Source organism: Pseudophryne corroboree (genome assembly GCF_028390025.1).
Source record: "Pseudophryne corroboree isolate aPseCor3 chromosome 7 unlocalized genomic scaffold, aPseCor3.hap2 SUPER_7_unloc_1, whole genome shotgun sequence".
In the NCBI taxonomy this organism is placed as follows: Eukaryota; Metazoa; Chordata; class Amphibia; order Anura; family Myobatrachidae; genus Pseudophryne; species Pseudophryne corroboree.
Window position 1 is genome coordinate 1135862 of NW_026967608.1, and position 14153 is coordinate 1150014.

General features: G+C 45.4%; 1 non-coding gene across 1 annotated transcript; it reads right to left on the minus strand.

Annotated features, from left to right (window-relative positions):
* Positions 1–3193: 3193 nt before the first annotated feature.
* On the minus strand, positions 3194–3359 carry LOC134985684 (U1 spliceosomal RNA). Its single transcript, XR_010191854.1, has one exon. It is a non-coding gene; the product is annotated as a U1 spliceosomal RNA (small nuclear RNA).
* Between the last annotated feature and the right edge of the window lie 10794 nt (positions 3360–14153).

The window sequence follows — 14153 nt, forward strand, 5'->3', positions numbered from 1 at the left end:
CTGACATGTCGTCTACTGTCACTACATATGATTCTGTCACCTTTGAAAGAATGGTGGAGGATTATATGAGTGACCGCATCCAGGTAGGCACGTCAGACAGTCCGTATGTATACTGGCAGGAAAAAGAGGCAATTTGGAGGCCCTTGCACAAACTGGCTTTATTCTACCTAAGTTGCCCTCCCTCCAGTGTGTACTCCAAAAGAGTGTTTAGTGCAGCCGCTCACCTTGTCAGCAATCGGCGTACGAGGTTACTTCCAGAAAATGTGGAGAAGATGATGATCATCAAAATGAATTATAATCAATTCCTCCGTGGAGACATTTACCAGCAATTGCCTCCAGAAAGTACACAGGGATCTGAGATGGTGGATTCCAGTGGGGACGAATTAATAATATGTGAGGGGGGCGATGTACACAGTGAAAGGGGTGAGGAATCGGAGGATGATGAGGTGGACATCTTGCCTCTGTAGAGCCAGTTTGTGCAAGGAGAGATTGATTGCTTCTTTTTTGGTGGGGGCCCAAACCAACCAGTCATTTCAGTCAGCCGTGTGGCAGACCCTGTTGCTGAAATGATGGGTTCGTCAATGTTTTTCTTTTCAATCTAAGCCCCTGCAGTTTTCTGTAAGAATCTGCTTCGCTATGATGATCAACAAGTCACAAGGGCAAACACTCAGGGCTGGAGGTGTAGATCTTAGGACCAGCTGCTACAAGCATGGCAATGGTGTCACTATCATTGGTGACACCCAGAGAGGCAGCGAGGGAGATTGTAATGCAGTGCGCGCAGATAAGCAGCGCAATGGTAAAAAGGAGGCATGGTCTCATAGGTAGGGGTGTGGCCTGTTTTCCTGAATCTCCATTTTGTTGCTCCGGGTATCCCGGGGGTTGAGTGCTGCACCCGGGGACTAGTGTGTGAGTGGTGCTGGCTCCTGCACAGTGACAGAAACTGGGTGTTGCACGTAATGTTACAGTGAAACACCCATATTCTGTCACTGAAGAGGAGCCGGCACTTTGGTGTCACCCCCCTTGGCGGGTGACACTCGGGTGTGGGCCGCAACCCCGTAGTGATGCCACTGACCCATGGGAAGCTTTACGTGGCTTACCCATGTGTTAGTAGCCCCAAGCATCTTTTGTGTTAGTCCCTGAAGAAAAACTTCAAATATTTACAAATACATTTTGTAATCAATGGGCCTAATTCAGTAAGGATTGCAAATTCTGCTAAATTACAGAATTTGCAATCCTTTGCTTCGCATGCTGGGGCCACCCAGCATGCCGCCTCCCTTCTTGACCACGCTGAAATTGCAGTCTCAGCGCAGTTCAGCGTGATCATAAAAAATGGGTAAGCCTCCTGTTGGTGCAGACTGTATGTGTGCGCAGGAAGCCGCCACCATTTTTGTGATCGCAGCTGCTGCATGTGATGTCATGCAGCAGCTCTGACCACGCCTCCTGTTTCTCCGTTGCCGACCCCATTTTGTAGCCCTGCCCATGCACCGCTCCATCTCCGACTTGGAAATGGATTGTTGCTGACCCCCCCCCCCAGCACCGATTGACAGTCAGAAGCGATCGCATTATCTGCGGGGTGCCACAGAAAATGCAGGCGCATGCGTATGCTCTTAGCAATTTTTGCAGTTGGATTGCTTATTGCGATTGCAATCCAACCTGAATCAGGCTCTATTACCTATCACAATGCACTGCGGGTAGTACAAAATGGGGTTAATATAAGAGAAAACCCCCCCAGAGCTGTGCTCCTTAACTGTCCCTGGTGGCTAGTGGAGCGGCTGCCCAGTAATCAGTGTCCACGCCAGTGCGCACATGGCCCACCCCCTACAGCCACGCTGGATCACGGTATAGTGTGGGCACAGAAGTCCCTTACCTCCCTTTCATCAGCGGCCTCGTGATCCCGGAGGGCGGTGTGTGTGTGACTGACCTTAGGAAGAAACCGGAGCCTCCGCTGCAGTGACCCAGCAACCAGGGCATGGGAGTATACTGCGCCGCTGGGAGTGATGGAGCTGCAGTAAAGATGTCTATTAGACCTAACCTGCTGCAGCCCTTGTAGATTCTTATAAAAAAAAGTTCTTCTTTTCTTGTCAAAATTAATAGCTAAGAATAGGCTGCCTGAGGCAGCCCCCTGTTAAGTGGCCTGCTACTGAAGGCACCAACTACAAACTGAGCTCCCTGTTCATGGAAGCGAGGTTATAGAGCAGGGGGCGCTGAGCATCTTGGGAACAGTCAAAAGCTTTGAGCCTGTTGGTGCCTCAGATCAAGATTCTACTCTACACCCCAATGTGAATCCTTGTGGAGTCCAGTGTACCCCACAGAAGAAATGAATGTGTCACACCCATTGGCAGCAACATTAGAATAGCTGCTGATGGGCACAATTGAGAAAGGAAGGGGGGAAAACATTTGAATCCAGCACATATATGTAATTTGAATATGTCATTTGTACCTTCCTACTTTAAAATGTAATGGATGAACCTCACCCTGTGAGAACTATCTTCATGATCAAGAGATCTCATACGCAAGAAAAGCATGTGTTGGGATAGGGCTGTGGAGGGCGGCTGCTCGAGCACACCCCCGTCAAGTTAAGGAGATTCAACTGAGGAAGCACAAGGGATCTCTTGTCTGGAGACAACAACTGCAGGGAGACCACATCTTTTCAGATGAAAATGAGAGGGCGGAAGGCTGCCTAATACTGAAGCACCCTCAAACATCAAACCATATGCAACAACTAGTACAAGCATTCCTGGGGAAAGGTCTGCAGCAGACGGATTTGCATACGGTGATGTCATCCAAGCAGTGGGCCAAAGTTGGCTGGAACCCTCATCTGCATATGAAAAAAGAAAAGGGGCGCTTGGATGACCCCTAGTTCGCATTGAACACCCCCCACCCTCCTTTGGTGTGGGGCTCATGTTGGCCATGCCTCAGCCCCTGAAGCATTCAAGCTGATTTCTTGCAGCAGCTGGGCACTGTAACAGCTCCAGAGCTGCTCTGTAAGGCAAATAAAAGGGTGTGGGCCCTGCAACACCACCTGTAGTTCGCATTGTGCGTTGGAAGGCACAAAGTAAGCAGACGGGAGAAGTCAGGATAGTGCGCAAGGGCATAGAAGGGAGGGGCTCAAGAAAAGAGAAGTGGAAACAGACAGCAAACTAGGCTGGAGAGAGACCTGAGACAATGAGATCTAAATTATACCAGAGCCAACCAGGGGAAAGCACAAATGCAGCCCCCCCCCCTACCACAAATTATGCAGTCGAGATTCCCACATTTGGGGAAATCACAGAGGTCAGCATACCCAGAATGCAATGAATGAACCTCTCCCTGGGAAAACAATCTTCATGACCATGGTATCACCTAAGCAAAATAAGTATGATTTGAGATAGGGCTGGGGAGGGCCGCTGCTCAGGCACACCTCCGTCAAGTAAAGGAGATTCAACTGAGGCAGCACAAGGGAACTCTCATCTGAGGACAACAACTGCAGGGAGAACACATTTTCAGACGAATGTGTGAGGGCAGAAGGCTGCCTAATACTGAAGCACCCCCCAAACAACAAACCAAATGCAACAACTAGTGCAAGCATTCCTGGGGGAAGGCCTGCAGCAGATGGATTCGCATATGGTGATGTCATCCAAGCAATGGGTATAGTTGGCTGCAACCCTCGTCTGCATATGAAAAGAGAAAATGGTCACGCAGGGCATGGCGGCCTTTGTGGGGTTGCGCTTGGATGACCCCTAGATCGCTTTATACACCCCCATCAGTGTGGGGCTCATGTTGGCCATGCCCCAGCCCCTGAAGCATTCAAGCTGATTTCTTGCAGCAGCTGGACCCAGTAACAGCTCCAGAGTTGCTCTACAAGACAAGTAAAAGGGTGTGAGCCATGCAGCAGCACCTGTAGTTTGCATACACACATATATAGGACAGCATCTCTTATATGCCCCAGGGGCAATAAAATAGTTTCCTTATCTAGGGTATCCGTCCATGCCGCTACAGCACTACACATACACACCCAGGCCGACGCAATTGCCGGTCTGAGTAAGGTACCTGAATGTGTATAAATGGACTTCAGGGTAATCTCCTGTTTGCGGTCAGCAGACTCTTTGAGGGTAGCCGTATCCTGGGACGGGAGGGCTAACTTCTTGGATAAGCGTGTTAATGCTTTGTCCACCCAAGGGGAGGATTCCCATCGTAACCTATCCGTTGATGGGAAAGGATACGCCATAAGAATCCTTTTGGAAATCTGCAGGAGATTCCCAAGCTTTTTCACATAACTCGTTCAGCTCGTGTGAGGGGAAAAGGTTACCTCAGGCTTCTTTCCCTTGTACATATGTACCCTCTTGTCAGGGATAGGGGGCTCCTCTGTGATGTGCAAAACATCTTTTATTGCCATAATCATATATCAAATGTATTTTGCCAATTTTGGCTGTAACTTTGCATCATCGTAATCGACACTGGAGTCAGAATCCGTGTTGGTATCTGTGTCAACAATCTGGATAGTGGGCACTTATGAGACCCTGACAGTCCCTGCGACATAGGATCAGGCATGGGTTGAGACCCTGACTGTCCCAAAGCTTCAGCCTTGTCTAATCTTTTGTGCAATGAGTTTACACTAGCATTTAAAACATTCCACATATCCATCCAATCAGGTGTCGGCGGAGACACCACATTCATTTGCTCCCGCTCCTCTCTAATATAGCCTTCTTCCTCAGACATGTCGACACACGCGTACCGACACACCACACACACAGGGAATGCTTTTACTGAAGACATTTCCCCCACAAGGCCCTTTGGCAGAGCTGGCCCTAACCAATATGATGCCCTAGGCAAGATTTTGCCTGGTGCCCCCTAGCACCACCGCTGGTTCCGCCTCTGACCTTGCACCTCTTTCCCAGCACCATCAACCCTCACCCATAACAGTACTTATTTTGGTGTTTGTACCCCCTATATTTTAAACAGGAACAGTTCGCACATTTGGCGCACAGTCCAAAAAGGGGTGTGTTTTTGCTGGCAATGGGCATGTCCACACAATAGTACCCCCAATTAAAATTCCGCCACACAGTACTGCAATTTTATTCACATTTGATCACGCGATAGTGTCCATAATTCACATTACATCCCACAGTAGTATCACTTTACCTTATAAACGTTACTTCTCACAGTAGTGCTCCTTATTCACATTACATCACACTGAATTGCTCCTTATTTACATTACACCACACCCTATTGCTCTTTATTCACATTAGACGACACAGTAAATGCCCTTTCTATACGCAACGCTACATATTAGAGCACCTTATACACATAATGCCACACATTAGTAATGCATTTATACACATAATTCCACACAGTAATGCCCCTTACACATATGAGACACGTCATTAATGTCCTTATAAACATAATGCGTCTTACACATTATGACAACCTTTATTAATGCCCTTTTACACATAATGGCCCTCATTCCGAGTTGTTAGCTCGCAAGCTGCTTTTAGCAGCATTGCACACGTTAAGCCGCCGCCTACTGGGAGTGAATCTTAGCTTATCAAAATTGCGAACAAAAGATTAGCAGAATTGCGAATAGACACTTCTTAGCAGTTTCTGAGTAGCTCCAGACTTACTCGACAACTGTGATCAGTTCAGTCAGTTTCGTTCCTGGTTTGACGTCACAAACACACCCAGCGTTCGCCCAGACACTCCCCCGTTTCTTCAGACACTCCCGCGTTTTACCCAGAAACGGCAGCGTTTTTTCACACACACCCATAAAACGGCCAGTTTCCGCCCAGAAACACCCACTTCCTGTCAATCACACTACGATCAGCAGAACAAAGAAAAAACCTCGTAATGCCGTGAGTAAAATACCTAACTGCATAGCAAATTTACTTTGCGCAGTCGCAGAGCGAACATTGCGCATGCGCAATTAGCGGAAAATCGCTGCGATGCGAAGAAAATTACCGAGCGAACAACTCGGAATGACCACCCTTGCGCATGCGCAATTAGCGGAAAATCGCTGCGATGCGAAGAAAATTACCGAGCGAACAACTCGGAATGACCACCAATGTCCCTTACACATATGCCGCACATTATTAATGCCCTTATACACATAATGACACACATAGTGCCCCTTACACATATGTTGCACATTATTAATGCATTTTTACATGACACACATAATGCTCCTAACTCATATTCCGAACACTACTGCACAATCAACCCACTCACATGCACACAGCACTCACACTGCCACTAACACTGTGACCTCTGCCTCTGCTTGGATACAGATGTGTCCTCATAAATCTTGCCTCAATGCTAACGTTGGGGCACCTTTTTTTTTATTAAAATGCATCTTATTTGCATTGCTATGTTGTTAGGATGCACACGCAGCTTCTGCTGATTAAAATGATATGCAGCACGCCTATATACTGTGTGAGACTGTGGCTGTATCTGCATATGAAATGCTACACACAGAATATAGGCATGCCGCATATCATTTTAATCAGCAGAAGTTGCTGATGCCCCTAGGCATATCAAATGCCCTAGGCAATTGCCTAGTTTGCCTATGCCTATGGCCGGCTCTGCCCTTTGGAGAGACAGAGAGAGAGTATGCCAGCACATACCCCAGCGCTATATAACCCAGGAATAGCACAGTAACTTAATGTTTGCACAGTAGCGCTGCTGTATGTAATTTGCGCCAAATTATGTGCCCCCCCCCCCTCTCTTTTCAACCCTCTTGTCTACCGTGGTATAAGCAGGGGAGAGTCCAGGGAGCTTCCTCTCAGCGGTGCTGTGGAGAAAAAATGGCGCTGGTGAGTGCTGAGGGAGAAGCCCCGCCCCCTCGGCGGCGGGCTTCTGTCCCGCTTAAACTGTACAATTGGCGGGGGCTCATACATATATACAGTGCCCAGCTGTATATATGTTATATTTCTGCCAAAAAGAGGTTTATATTGCAGCCCAGGGCGCCCCCCCTGCGCCCTGCACCCTTACAGTGACCGGAGTATGTGAGGTGTATGGGAGCAATGGCGCACAGCTGCAGTGCTGTGCGTTACCTCAATGAAGATCATGAAGTCCTCTGCCGCCTCTGAAGTTTTCTTTTCTTCTCATACTCACCCGGCTTCTATCTTCCGGCTCTGCGAGGGGGACGGCGGCGCGGCTCTGGGACGGACGGCGAGGGTGAGATCCTGCGTACCAATCCCTTTGGAGCTAATCCCTTTGGAGCTAATGGTGTCCAGTAGCTTAAGAAGCAGGACCTTGCAACTCGGAGAGTAGGGCTGCTTCTCTCCCCTCAGTCCCTCGATGCAGGGAGTCTGTTGCCAGCAGTGCTCCCTGAAAATTAAAAACCTAACAAAATACTTTCTGTCAGAAAGCTCAGGAGAGCTCCTGAAAAGCACCCAGTCTCCACTGGGCACAGTATCAAACTGAGGTATGGAGGAGGGGCATAGAGGGAGGAGCCAGTGCACACCCAGAACTAAAGTCTTTCTTAAAGTGCCCATGTCTCCTGCGGAGCCGTCTATCCCCATGGTCCTTACGGAGTCCCCAGCATCCTCTAGGACGTTAGAGAAAATAGGATTTTAATACCTACCAGTAAATCCTTTTCTCTTAGTCCGTAGAGGATGCTGGGCACCCGTCCCAGTGCGTACTGTGTCTGCAGTTATTAAATGGCCCTTAACTCCAGAACATTTATGTGGAGACAACTTTCCCGACTTGACCATCTTCCTTGGACGTTTTCCCCCTGTGTGACTGCTCCCCAGCCTCGGAGGGTTGCATCCATGGTCCCTAGGATCCAGTCCTGGATCCCGAACCTTCGCCCCTCTAGGAGGTGAGAACTGTGCAGCCACCAATGGAGTGAGATTCTGGTCTTGGAAGACAGGATTATCCTCCGGTGCGTGTGTAGGTGGGATCCGGACCACTTGTCCAACAGGTCCCACTGGAACACTCTGGCATGGAACCAGCCAAACTGAATGGGCTCGTAGGCCGCAACCATCTTACCCAGCAACCAAATGCATTGATGGATTAACACTCTTGCTGGTTTCAGAATTTGTTTGACCAGACTCTGGATCTCCAGAGCCTTTCCACTGGAAGAAAACCTCTTCTGTGTCCAGTATCACTCCCAAAAACAACAACCGCGTCATTGGGACCAACTGCAATTTTGGCAAGTTTAGGAGCCAACTATGTTGTTGAAGAACTGTCAGGGAGAGTGCAATGTTTTGCACTAACTGGTCCCTGGATTTCGCCTTTATCAAAAGATCATCCAAGTACGGGATTATTGTTACTCCTTGCTTGCGATCACCCTGGTGAAAATCCTCGGAGCCGTGGACAGACCAAACGGCAATGTCTGAAATTGGTAATGACAATACTGAATTGCAAACCTCAGGTAGCTTGATGCAGAGGCTAAATGGGAACATGTAAGTAGGCATCCTTTATGTCTACCAAAACCATGAAATCTCCTTCCTCTGGACTGGAGATCACTGCACTGAGAGATTCCATCTTGAAATTTAATTCAGATTTCAGATTGGTCTGACTGAGCTGTCCGGCTTAGGGACCACGAAGAGGCTTGAATAAAAACCTTCTCCCTGCTGACTAAAGACGATTTGAACAATCGGTGAGGGGGAACGTCTTGAAACCCCAGTTTGTACCCTTGGGACACTATTTGTAAAACACACGAGTCCATGTCCGAATGAATCCAGAACTGACTGAAGAGTTTTAGACGTGCCCCCACTGGTGCGGGCTCCTGCAAGAGAGCCCCAGCGTCATGCGGTGGATTTGGCAGAAGCAGAGGATGATCTCTGCTCCTGCGATCTTGAAGAGGATGCAGACCTCTTCCCTCTTCTCCTTCCTCTACCTGCAAAGAAAGGGGAATCTTAACTAGAGATGAGCGGGTTCGGTTTCTCTGAATCCGAACCCGCCAGAACTTCATGTTTTTTTTCACGGGTCCGAGCGACTCGGATCTTCCCGCCTTGCTCGGTTAACCCGAGCGCGCCCGAACGTCATCATGACGCTGTCGGATTCTCGCGAGGCTCGGATTCTATCGCGAGACTCGGATTCTATATAAGGAGCCCGCGTCGCCGCCATTTTCACACGTGCATTGAGATTGATAGGGAGAGGACGTGGCTGGCGTCCTCTCCGTTTAGAATTAGAATAGATTAGAGAGACACTTGATTTACTAATTTTGGGGAGCATTAGGAGTACTCAGTAGTGTACAGTGCAGAGTTTTGCTGATAGTGACCAGTGACCACCACTTTTATTTATAATCCGTTCTCTGCCTGAAAAAAGCGATACACAGCACACAGTGACTCAGTCACATACCATATCTGTGTGCACTGCTCAGGCTCAGGCCAGTGTGCTGCATCATCTATTATCTATATATAATATTATATATATCTGTCTGACTGCTCAGCTCACACAGCTTATAATTGTGGGGGAGACTGGGGAGCACTACTGCAGTGCCAGTTATAGGTTATAGCAGGAGCCAGGAGTACATAATATATTATATAGTGAGTGACCACCAGACACACAGTGCAGTTTATTTAATATATCCGTTCTCTGCCTGAAAAAAGCGATACACACAGTGACTCAGTCAGTCACATACCATATCTGTGTGCACTGCTCAGGCTCAGGCCAGTGTGCTGCATCATCTATATATATATTCCATAGACAAAAAACCTTACGGTTTCACATGTCCCATTAAGGCTTCTTAGACATGATCGAAATTTCAGAAACCTGTTGTAACTCTTCCACTCAAACTCCAAAAAGCAATGAAATTCCGATCATTAAGGCTGACACCTTAATGGACGTGTTCCTTGCGCAATACAGATATGGTATGCCATCACAGCCTGTGGGTAAGTGCAGATTCAGCACTCTCACAGAGTGACATTGCTGTCACTCACACAATGGTGGAGCTGCTAATTCACAGATTTGTGTGCTCATTGGAATACACACATGCAGTCTATGCAACTGAAGGTCTGAGCAGTTATGTGGTGCTCCCATCCCACACAGTCCTCACAACCATCCCATTCAGTCACAACAATCCCACCTTGTTACAACATCCTTCTAACTCCATACATCCATCTCATTTAGAATACACATTTAGCTCCCTCAAACATCTTGGTTAATTGCTAAAACTATAATACCACATCTACGGTCTATGCATCTACACTTACTTCCCCTACACCCCCATGCTGCTCTGTCTTCCCCAATCCCTACTGCTGTGTTCTCCCATCTGTGCTAGTCTGTACTAATTTATCTGTACCATCTGCCTTTCCCCACCTGTGCCTTGTCTGTACCACCGTTTCCTTCTCTCTGTGCTGCTCAGTTGATTGTAGATGTGCCAAATTTAGCACATCTACAATCATTTACTCTGACATGCAATGTGACGCCCAGCACAGGGCTAGTCCGCCCAGCATGTCAGGCCCTCCCCTCCCCCCGCTGCGCTCCCGGGTACGCACGCACAGTGCAGCCATTGTGCATTTGCACCCCACAAACTAATTCAGACTGCGATCGCTGCAGTCTGAATTATCCCCTGTGTTTCTTTGTCCCCCCCATTAGTGCTGCTTAGTCTTCCCTCTAGCCACACACTTTTGTTCCCCCATCCACAATGCTGTCTCCTCCCTCCAACCAACAACACTCTTACCTCATCCGAGCAGCTTTGTCTTCCGCTCAGACCTTTAAGTAGACAAGTCAAAATTTCAAACCCCCTGTTATGGTGTAGGGTACCTGGCCTTTTCTGATGTAATCAGAGTTAGATTTGATTCAGTGATTTAATAAAAACAGCTAGGAAGCACAATTTAGCAGTGGGTTGCAGAGAAAAAGAAATATGCTGGCAAAAAAAATCCAATTGAGTGATTAAACAGCTCTTCATTTTCTGGCTTTATTTTTATGCTAACAAATTTGTTCTCTGAAAAGTATCCACAAAGCCAAGTCTCTGATTAACACCTTTGTAGGGATGGTTTTTCACCTATTACTAAATTAAACTTGCTTCATTGGAAAGGCAGCAAGATGCATCCTCATTTCAATGTCTACTGAAATAATACAGGTTGACACCAGGAAACATTAACGCCACTGCATCCTTGCTGCTTTCTCATGTAGAAGTCTGTTTAATGTGAAAACAAGGTGATATCTAATTAGCACACAGGTAAGGAATTAAGAAAATCTTTATTTAAGGGTGAAGATGTTTCTCACAAAATCGTTGCCCCAATGCATCATTGAAATTCAAGCTGGAAAGATGATTTTAATATATCACTTGTACATTTTGTATTGCTCTTCTGGTGACAATGTAGTTTGTTTTTGTCAATTACCCTTTTAATAATAGGGTAAAGAAAATTAAGTGGATTTTTTAAAGAAAACTATACTGTCAATATACTATTAAAACAAATTAAAATGGTAAAAGTTATTGTACTTTAAGTAAAAATAAAAGAGCAAAAATATCAATCCCAGTTTTGATTACTTAAATTAACAAAAAAAATGCATATAGCAAAGGATAGTTTCAATCTGCCTACCTCTGGGTTATGGGCCCTGTATGCTTCCATTGCAGTACTCTGCTGCACATGTAAGTGCAAGAGATCCTGAAGCACTTACTCATCATGGGAAAGTACCAATGTGTTTCTTCATTGGGTGATGGAAGAAACATCTTACAAAAACTCTCCAGATTATTAATCGTTGCCCCAATGCATCATTGAAATTCAAGCTGGAAAGATGATTTTAATATATCACTTGTACATTTTGTATTGCTCTTCTGGTGACAATGTAGTTTGTTTTTGTCAATTACCATTTTAATAATAGGGTAAAGAAAATTAAGTGGATTTTTAAAAGAAAACAATACTTTCAATATACTATTAAAACAAATTAAAATGGTAAAAGTTATTGTACTTTAATGAAAAATAAAAGAGCAAAAATATCAATCCCAGTTTTGGATTACTTTAATTAACAAAAAAAATGCATATAGCAGAGGATAGTTTTAATCTGCCTACCTCTGGGTTATGGGCCCAGCATGCTTCCATTGCAGTACTTTGCTGCACATGTAAGTGCAAGAGATCCTGAAGCACTCAGTCATCAATGGAAAGTACCAATGTGTTTCTTCGTTGGTTGATGGAAGAAACATCTTACAAAAACTCTCCAGATTATTGACTTTTTAAAGTTTTTCTAGGAAACGTTCTAGATGTATGCTTATTAGCCTTTGTCAGTATGTACTTTTTAGAACGAAGGATTTGAGTTTGCCTGCACTGCTGCCGTTGATTTCTTTAAATCATGTTGAGCCAACAGTATCAGAATTTCATAATTTTCAATACAGTATAACAGAAAATTTCTATATATGTTGGCGGTGCGACCCCAGAGGTATTGAACATTTATAGAAACAAAAATTGGTCCTTCCAAAGAGATGGGGAACCAAGGAGAAAAAGCCTCTTTGTGGGTGCACTCTTTCAAAAACAATTTATACGTTTATTTGTAAATATTTATTGTTTAAAAATATAAATTTTATTATGACAATTAAAAATAATGTGTATAGAATAAGGGAAAAAAATTTACCTATTGGTATACCCTAAAAATTAAACAAATAAAGTACAAGGTGATTATGTGTCATTTATTGGACTCCTCCAAAGTAATAATTATCTCAAAAGATTCTTTATGATAGTTTGTAGCATCCCCTGTGAACAGTAGTGTGTTTTAGAGTAAAGGAATTGATTCCAAAGCTCTTGACACTGGATGCAATTTAATAAAATCTGTAGTGGAGGAGGATTAATTAATTGATTATCTGCTAGGCGAAAATCTATATGCTAATAATCATAGTAGGCAAAGAAGTTTACATAACAACAATTCTGTTTGTTACCGACTGTATAGAATATTACACACTGATGTGTGGATGTTTACTTAATAAATATCAGAAACCACACATCCTGCAATAGATAGCCGTAACTGTTAATCATTATACAAATGCTGCATTAATATCCAAATATCTTGCAAGTGCATGCAGCAAATGAAAGATGTTTCATAATGATAAAAAGTTGTTACTTAATAAAAAACAGAAATGACACATCCTGCAATTGGAAACTGTAACTTGTGATACCTAAATAAGACACTCTATTTGTATCAATAAATCTTACTGATGTATAAAGCAGGATTCTGTCTGCTGTGTCAGTTTAGGACAAGTGGTGGTTTTCACTGCAAGGAGAGGTAATTGAGGTAATAAGGTAAATCTTGGAGAGTACCCGTGCCGTGATTCCACTCACTTCTGCTGCCTTCCCATATGTGAACAATGGTCACAGTGAATGGGAGGTGAGAGAGTCAGTGGCCGGAACGGGTATGAAGAAAGACAGTGGCGTTACTTGCTTTTGCCGGGATACGGTGAGGGGTTATCCTGATAACAATTGTCATTGCAGGAAAAAGCCCACTCCCGACCCGCAATGAGTGCGCGCCGAAATACCTCAGGTGCGAGAAGTTCTAGTTGTTATAGCCCCCGTGGATGTCCTTGCTTGAGACGCGTGTGACCAAGCCCGGCTAGGGTGAAACGTACGTCCGCTTCGTTCACAGATACTCTGACGTCATCCTGACGTCTTTTCCGGATTCCCGTGTGACAATCACGGACCCGGACTCACAGGCAGAAACCCCCACACGCGTCTCAAGCAAGGACATCCACGGGGGCTATAACAACTAGAACTTCTCGCACCTGAGGTATTTCGGCGCGCACTCATTGCGGGTCGGGAGTGGGCTTTTTCCTGCAATGACAATTGTTATCAGGATAACCCCTCACCGTATCCCGGCAAAAGCAAGTAACGCCACTGTCTTTCTTCATACCCGTTCCGGCCACTGACTCTCTCACCTCCCATTCACTGTGACCATTGTTCACATATGGGAAGGCAGCAGAAGTGAGTGGAATCACGGCACGGGTACTCTCCAAGATTTACCTTATTACCTCAATTACCTCTCCTTGCAGTGAAAACCACCACTTGTCCTAAACTGACACAGCAGACAGAATCCTGCTTTATACATCAGTAAGATTTATTGATACAAATAGAGTGTCTTATTTAGGTATCACAAGTTACAGTTTCCAATTGCAGGATGTGTCATTTCTGTTTTTTATTAAGTAACAACTTTTTATCATTATGAAACATCTTTCATTTGCTGCATGCACTTGCAAGATATTTGGATATTAATGCAGCATTTGTATAATGATTAACAGTTAC